We start from the raw sequence: 8,964 nt of genomic DNA, 5'->3' as shown, positions 1-8,964 counted from the left end.
AGCTCCCTCTCTACACACACAGTATCCTGTACTAACCCCAGCTCCCTCTCTACACACACAGTATCCTGTACTAACCCCAGCTCCCTCTCTACACACACAGTATCCTGTACTAACAACCCCTGCTCTGCCTCTCAACATAAGGCATACTGTACTTACCCCAGCTCCCTATCTGCACAAACAGTATCCTGTACTAATGTCAGATCCCTCTCTGCACACAGAGCATGTTATATTAACCCCAGATCCCTCTCTGCACACACAGCATGTTATATTAACCCCAGATCCCTCTCTGCACACACAGCATTTTATATTAACCCCAGATCCCTCTCTGCACACCCAGTATCTTTTACTAATCCCAGGTCCCTCTCTACAGACGCAGTATCCCTTACTCACCCCAGCTCCTTCTCTGCACACACACAGTAGCATCCTATACTAAAACAAGCTCCCCATCTGCCCACAATGTACTTAGTCCAATTTCTTCTCCTGCACACACTTTACCCTCTACTAACCTCAGAGATCGAAAAGAGGGGAGAGCGGGATGTGCAAGGGCTGTATATACAGTAATACATGAGATAAATAGAGCGTATGCAGCCGGGTTGGTGGGTATTTGGCTCCTTGCTCTGTTTACTTTGTCTCGGTTTAATTACATTAGTGATCAGGACTCAAAGAGCACATTGATAATCTGACAGCACTCTCTGCTATTGCTATACTGACCCCACAAACAGCTATGTCACTATGCCTCCATCCTGCACCGCACCCTCTGCTATTCCTATACTGACCCCACAAACAGCTATGTCACTATGCTCCATCCTTCACCGCACCCTCTGTTATTCCTTCTGTCTCTGCACCGTAATCCTGCACTCTGCTATTTCTGTACTGACCCCACACACACACAGCTCTGATACGGCACCGCCATACTGCCCTGTAGACCCCTCTGATATTGAATTACCAGTTCTACACATTTCCCGGTATAGATTGTCAGCTCTGTTGTACAGGGCCTCTGCTGTGGTGAGGGACAGGGGATCAGGAGGCTGGATTGGGGAGAGCTGACCCCCCCCGCCCCGATGCACGAGGAGGATACTGGATGCTTTGTGTGTGGGTGGAGAGGGGTGGGGGAGCTGCGCTTCTCTGGCCAACGCGAATGAATTAATTACAGACGGCCTCATTATCTGTGCATAGCTCGTTATGGGATCTTTCACTCCTCTCTCACTCCTTTTCTCTCACTCCTCTCTCTCGTTCCTTCTCCTTCCCTCTATCTCCTTCTTTCCTCTCTCCTTCCTTCACTCATTATTCCCACTCAATCCTCTCTCACTCCTCTCATTCTGTCTTTCCTCAACCTTCTCCCACTCCTTATTTCTCTCTCCTCTCATTACTCTTCCACTCCTTCTCTCCAGCACCTTTCCTCTCGCTCCTTCCCTCATTTTTCTCTAACTCTTTCTTTTCCCTCACTCCACTTTTGCGCCTTATTCTCTTCCACTTTTCTTCTCTAGCTACTTCTACTCTCTCGCTCCTGCTTCTCTGTCACCCCTTCTCTCTGAGTAAAAAGCACCAACATAAGATGTGTTATAGATGACTAACAGAATAAACATCAGGTAATAGGCCATCCATTGTTAAAAAGTCAGTGACCATTTATTAAAACCATCTACTTTAAAGTGGCTCAGTGAGTAAATGACACTGAGTGTGAAGCAGGGGAACCTGGTTCAAATCCCGGTGTCAGCTCCCTGTGACCTTGTGTAAGTCACTTTATCTCCCTGTGACCTTGTGTAAGTCACTTTATCTCCCTGTGACCTTGTGTAAGTCACTTTATCTCCCTGTGACCTTGTGTAAGTCACTTTATCTCCCTGTGACCTTGTGTAAGTCACTTTATCTCCCTGTGACCTTGTGTAAGTCACTTTATCTCCCTGTGACCTTGTGTAAGTCACTTTATCTCCCTGTGACCTTGTGTAAGTCACTTTATCTGCATGTGCTTCAGACACAAAAAATATAGATTGTAAGCTGTAGATTGTAAGCTCACTCCCTCACACACTCTCACTCTCTCACACACACACTCTCTCCTTCGCACATACACTCACTCCCACTTACTAACACACACTCTCTTCTTGACACACTCTGTCTCTCCCCCATTCCCTTCTCACCTTCACCTCTCTTACACCCCCCTCTCACACATCCCCCCTCCGCTATCACTTAATTCCCCCCTCCTCTCACTCAATCCATTACTGAACACCCCACCCACCACCCACTGGCCACAAACACAATACCCCCACAAACCTCCGCCCCACACAATACCCCGACAAGACCTCCCCAAACAATAACCCCCACACAAACCAACACTATCCCCAACAAACCCCCCTACACACAATATCCCCATAAACCCCCCTACACACACAATACCCCCACCACACACAAAATACCAACAGACACACAACACACACTGGACTCAGGCCTCCGGTGCCGCACCGGTTCCGCACACGGATGCTGAAGTTGGGCCCGATGTCCGGGTGGACCCAACTTCTGGCACAGGAGAGAGGCCTGCAGCAGCTGCCAGGCCCGGCTCTCCCCCAGTCGCACACCCTGCTGGTACCAGTCCTCTTAGATTACCTGTTTCTCACTACTTTGAAATCTGGAATGAAATAACGGATTGTTGTACTTTTCCAACTTTTGTTGTTTGATTTGGTAGTTTTGATTTTACAGTCCCCATTGGTCTCTTTTCTTTTGGTATTTTTACTTTTGAAAGATTTGAGCACCATCTCGAAGTGGGGGGCGCGCGAGATTAACTGCGGGGGGCGCGGGGTTTACAGAGGCCCCGCGCGCTTCCCGAAGGCCCTTAAATTAAGTGCCAGGGAAGCGGAGAAGGCCTCTGTAGACCTTACTTACTGTCCCCACGCTCTCCCGCTCACCTTACCATGGCGGTCCACGCGGCCGCATCCGCCGCTCCTCCATCAGCTCCCTTCCCGACAGCGCACCGTCCCTGCCTCCTGGAGACAGGCGGCAGGTCCCGTCCGCGCGCGCACCTCAGCGCGTCACACTCCCGTCGCGCGCGCGGCACGCATGCGCACCTCTTAGAGACAAATACCTACAATAATGCCTGGATTGATCTCAGGTGGGCTACACCTGAGCTACACCCTGCTTCAACCTATCACCACTCTACCTACAGCTGAGCCACTCCCCCCTTCTCCCCCTGATTGGTGCTTCCCTGTATTTAATCTCATTCAGCCCTCTGGTCATTGCTGAGCATAGACCTTTCTATGCACCGTGCTCACTCGCAGCCTGAGTACCTGTCTACGTTTATTCCGAATTCCTTTTGTGACCCTGCCTGTTCCTGACCTGTCTCTTCTTGTTCCCCTGAACTACGACCACGGATTACGGACAACAACTATTTTACGCTCTCCAATCCTCGACCACGGCTTACGGATCTCGACGATTCTACGCTCTCCAACCCCGGATCATAGGCAAGTACCCACTACCCTCTCCACTCTCCAACCCTGACCCGGCTACGTTCACGACCCTGCCATCCGGACCCACCCCCGTGGCTTAGGGCGGTGGTTATATACAGTGGTGTGAAAAAGAAAGTACACCCTCTTTGAATTGTTGCTGCCCATCAATCTGGGAAGAGTTATAAGGCCATTTCCAAACAATTTAAAGTCCATCATTCTACAGTGACAAACATTATTCAAAAGTGGAAAACATTCAAGACAGTTGCCAATCTTCCCAGGAGTGGACGTCCCAGCAAATTCACCCCAAGGTCAGACCGTGCAATGCTCAGAGAAATTGCAAAAACCCCAAGAGTTACATCTCAGACTCTACAGGCCTCAGTTAGCATGTTAAATGTTAAAGTTCATGACAGTACAATTAGAAAAAGACTGAACAAGTAGGGTTTGTTTGGAAGGGTTGCCAGGAGAAAGCCTCTTCTCTCTAAAAAGAACATGGCAGCACGGCTTAGGTTTGCAAAGTTGCATCTGAACAAACCACAAGAATTCTGGAACAATGTCCTTTGGACGGACGAGACCAAAGTGGAGATGTTTGGCCATAATGCACAGCGTCACGTTTGGCGAAAACTAAACACAGCATATCAGCACAAACACCTCATATACCATCTGTCACGAACAGCACACAAGTGAGCCCCTAACTTAGATATACAAACAGGGTTAATACACACGGCTACTCTAGCCAACTCACATTTCTCCTGCGCAAGGTACTTTCAATTAGTTAATAGTAACCCCTTCTCAATTCTAATCATATCTATCCACTGCCTTCACCCAACAAATATGCAAAATATGTCATTAATATATATCTAACACATTCCCAGCTAGCTTAAACTCCTACACCCACCACATCATGAATATATATTTATGTCAAAAAAGAGTGCTACTGGGCGTGGCAAATGTATACAACAAAAGACAGGGGTGCCCAATGCTACATCCAATTGACAAAACATATATGGTAATAAGTATAAAGTTTAAATACTTCAATAATAATAATAATTACTTGGTTATTTAGTTAAACCCTTTGGCCAAAGCGTCGTAAGCCTGCATACCAAATGTCAAGGTATAACCAAAATAATATATCTGCCAGGGTCTCAGGTCCCTGTTTATTAAAGAAAAAAAAACATGAATTTAACACACAAAAATCTGTTGTAGCAAAAAGTGTCAGAAAATATATATACTTTCTCCAGAGCGTGCAACAGTTCATTCACAGTCCCAAAGCATCACTTATTAAATGTTTTAATATATAAAAAAAACAGTGCTTTGATTATAAAAAAGGGATTACAAAAACATACAATTACCGTAAATGCAGGACATTCTCTAAAATAACAAAAGACAAAAATACTCAGTCCTACATCCAATAAGACAAAATACATAGTTAAATACTTCAATGTTAGTATTCTAATGAATAAGGATAATTTAGTTAAACCCTTTGGCCAAAGCGTTAATAGCCTGCAGCCATTTCACGGCATGACCAGTATGTGCAGGTCCTAACACTACCTGTGAAAATTCTCATTAACCTCTGCAGTGGAGGGAGAATGGCCACAATGGACCTGTCCAGCACAGGTACATGGAAAACCTGCTACTTAAAAATTGGCGGATTGTCAACGTATCCGGGTCTGGGTTGGAGAGAGCGGGTTAGTCCTGATACTTTCCAAGGTCTTGGAATGGAGAGGTCAGAATAGTCAAAGTCCGTTAAGCCGTGGTCTGGGGTTGGAGAGGTCAGAATCGTGGAAGTCCGTATAGCCGTGATCTGAGTTGGAGAGGTCCGCAGATTCGAGGGTAAGCCGGGGTCAATATCCAAAGGGGTTCAGAAGTCAAGCCGGGTCGGTACACGTAGAATCAAACTGCAGGAATAAACACAAGATACAACAGACGCAGGAGCTCAAGGCTACAGCAAGTTATGTTCAGCAAAGCAGGAGGGGAAGTGCAGGGTATTTGTAGCACACAGGAACCAGTAGCAAGGGAGGCGGAGTGGAGGCGCGGCCTCCGTGAAGGCAAGGATTGGCTTCAGGAGATAAGTGGGCTATATGAGTACTTGCCACGCAGCTGGGGAGCGGTGCACGGAGTCGCGTGTGCGCGCCGCGCGCGAGAGAAGCGTGGCGCGTCCGAGGGGGCGGAGCTAAGCTTCGTGGCACTCTAGAAGAGCTGCGCGTGCGCTCTGTAAGCAGAGTGGGGGTTCACGCACGCGCTGGTGCCGGAGTGGAAGTCTGTGCGATGACAGGTTAGGAGGAAACACGTCGCAAAGGAAGTGTTCCCCGATTCCTTACAGTAATAGGCTTTCCACAGAGAGGTCATTGGCGTAGAAATGAGAATTCACGTGTTCTGTCCAAAACACACCTCTGTTGAAATCTGATTTTCCTAATACCTTGCTAAGTCTTATGTATTATTTTTCCCCATTGAAACAATATAAGCCCACCCCTGTCGTAAATCAAATGCGAGATGTGACGGTTTTACGACAGAGTAAAACAACTTCTACCAAACGACGTTTAAGTTTTGGCCTCAATATATAAAAGCACCCATAACTTTCCTTCTCTAATACCTAAACACACGAGTCACATCAATAGATTCAGGCGATTATGAGGGACGCAACGAGACTAATCATGACTGTGTTGCCCCTAAATTTGAATGACAAATGGATATCTGTCCATGAAACCTCTTATCCATGCAGTGTGTGGTTTATTGCATGTGTCTCTTTGCAACAATTACAGATATGTAACTGTTATTATGTACAGTAGATGACTGCCATGGGAGACCAGGTTATTTACACCTTTTTACCGGGATCATTCATTGAGCAAAACAAAGTAGTGAAATAAATTGTAATTTATTCGGCATAAATTCGCTTACACACAGTGAAACACAAAATACAGATGAAAAGACACACTTACTGGGGGTCTGGGGTTGAAAACTAGACTTTGCTAGGTGCCGGGAACTCTATGGGAGAGTTTTACTCTGACCGGGACTTAGCCTGGAATTTGCTGGAACCCGAATTGGCATAAAATTCTAAATGCCACCGCTACGATCTCTTCTGAGAACTTGGTCCCTCCTGACCGCGAATTACTCCAAATCTCCTGGAACTCAAATCGGCATAAAATTCCAGCCGCGACCGCTGCGTTCGATTCTGAGAACTTGGGCACAAAATGTTGGACTTAGTCTCTGGCGGGCAGGCTTTTCAGGCTTGAAATTGAAGCTGGTTGCTGTGTGTAATGAGTGCTCACCACAAACAGGTCGGGACCGCGAGGCTGAGGTGGGGATGTTGAAATACACCGACCTCCAACAGTGAGACTGTGTCCGGAGTGCAGAGTAAGGTCGTGTAGCTGGTTCAGGATAGGAGAGATCAGAATGGTCGTATATACTCACCGTGGTCACGGATTGGAGAAGTCGGATAGTCATTGTGCGGTCCCGGGGTCCAGGAGTAGAGAAGATTGAAGTCCAATAGCAAGCCGAGGTCAAGGGTCAGAGAAGCGGAGGTCCAGATACAAACCGAGGTCAAAACAGGAACAGGATACACAAGACAAAACAGCAACAAGGCAGCAGGGTGTTTGAGGCAAATACAAGTACACAAACAGGGTTTATGCTCAGCCAGTTTGCAGCAGGGCTGGCTGAGTATTAAAGGAAGAGGCAGCCAATGGCAGGGCAGATCACAGCTGCAGAGTAATGAATGAATGAAACCCGCCCCCTAGACATATTCAGTCCGCAGGGGCAGGGAGAAGTGCAGGTGAAGGTTAATTGGAGATGGAGTTTAACCTATGTGTGCCCATGGTAGTGCAACGCTTGCGCGTTGCCTGCGTGTTGTGCGTGATGTCGTGGGGGTGGAGCCTGAGTGAGATCCGTGGGGTGTCCCCCAGCTTAGTAGAGTGGTGTGCGTCAGCCGCTTTGTCACGGGGCGGGGCCTAAGTGCAGAATGTGCGGTGTCCCCCAACCTGGTAATGCGGCGTGCGTCACCCATCCCGTCACAGGGTACGTCACGGGGGTGGGACCGACGGACAATCCTCACACTTTGCTATTACAAATGAAGAATCTTTGAAAAGCCCGCCCACGCTCTTTCGGCTCTGACACAAGGGGGACACACAATCTGATTGGCTTATTTGCTTCTTATAGTATTCTCTGCTTCATTCATAAAATAGAAGCAGAGCCGACAGCCAATCAGCACATGGGAACTTTCCTAAGCAGCCAATCGGGGCCGAGCTGGCTAGAAAAGCCGGGTCAGCGGGAAATTCGAAACAGCTAAGGCTGAGTCCATGGTAACTGCAGCCGTGCGGAGGCGCGCTGAGGCTGAGGGAAAGCGGGTGCTTTCCCTGGCCTTAGTTCGCACGCCGTCCTGGGGGCGTGTCGGGGGGCGGGCCAGTGACATCATGGAGCTGGTTCGCCCTCATTGGGCGAATCGCTCACGTGACCGGACCTGCGCTCCCGTGAGCGCCGAAACGAAAAATGTTTTAAGAGCTACGCCTCGGCACGCCCGCGGACGCGTGCTAGAGTCCCTGCTAAAGTCGCTCTCATTGCGGCTGCAGGGGCTCACTGACGAGCGTCAGCGCGCCTAAGCGCTGACCATGGACTCCGCCTAAGGGGCAAGCGCAAGCCTGTCACATACTGCCCCAGCCATCACAATGCCACCCGCTGTGCAGGCTCCACTAGGTCTGGCAGAACAAGTGGCATCCCGGATGACTGCCATTGATCTCCGGACCTGGTACTCCGCCTTTCCCTGCTAATCAAATGCTGTTCACACCTCTGGGCATCCTCTGGCTGCTTTGAACTCCGATGTCCAGCGCCTATGGGTTTGCACGGGCTGCCTGTTTGGACATGGGTTCCGAATGTAAAAACATATTACAATCCATTAAAGTATATTTTAATACATTCTGAGTCTTGGGGTATAGGGAACAGAAAAGGAAAAAGGTTGTCTCTTTATTTCTGCCTGCCTTATTTCCCCACACACTTTCCCTGTGGCTCAGTTTGGACTCTCACTCTCCCCAACCTTATATACGGTTGGGCACTCACAACCCCTATACTGGTTGTGAGTCACATTGGCACTTGCTGGGGGACCCCCGTAACCTAGGGATTCCCTCAGATACAGGAACACATTTTTATCCCTGTGCCTCATTCTCCTTTCTGGGCTGTGCTGAAGCAGGGTACCTTAGTGGTGAGTTGCGCTTAGATTTTCAAGGGGAGGTATTGCCGGGACAATGTGCCTACATGTGTCTGAGAATCAATACATTTATGGGGGAACCGGCAACTCCAGACACCAACCTCCTAGGCACATTCTGTCAACGGTTCCTCCGCAAAACCCCGCTTGAAACTCATACCCTAGAAATCCCTGCTTGACTGCATGCCCGGAAAGGGAAAAACACAAACAATGGTTTTATTACACAAAGTACAATGTGATCCTACAATGTTACTGGGTCCAAGAGCTAACTCTCTAGGGCCCTTATACACGGAGCAGGCGTAACCAAACGGGCTTGACCTTTATTATAGGTTACCCCCTCCTGTC

The sequence above is a fragment of the Ascaphus truei genome, chromosome 9 (assembly GCF_040206685.1).
Source record: "Ascaphus truei isolate aAscTru1 chromosome 9, aAscTru1.hap1, whole genome shotgun sequence".
NCBI lineage: Eukaryota > Metazoa > Chordata > Amphibia > Anura > Ascaphidae > Ascaphus > Ascaphus truei.
This window is presented reverse-complemented; position numbering follows the sequence as displayed.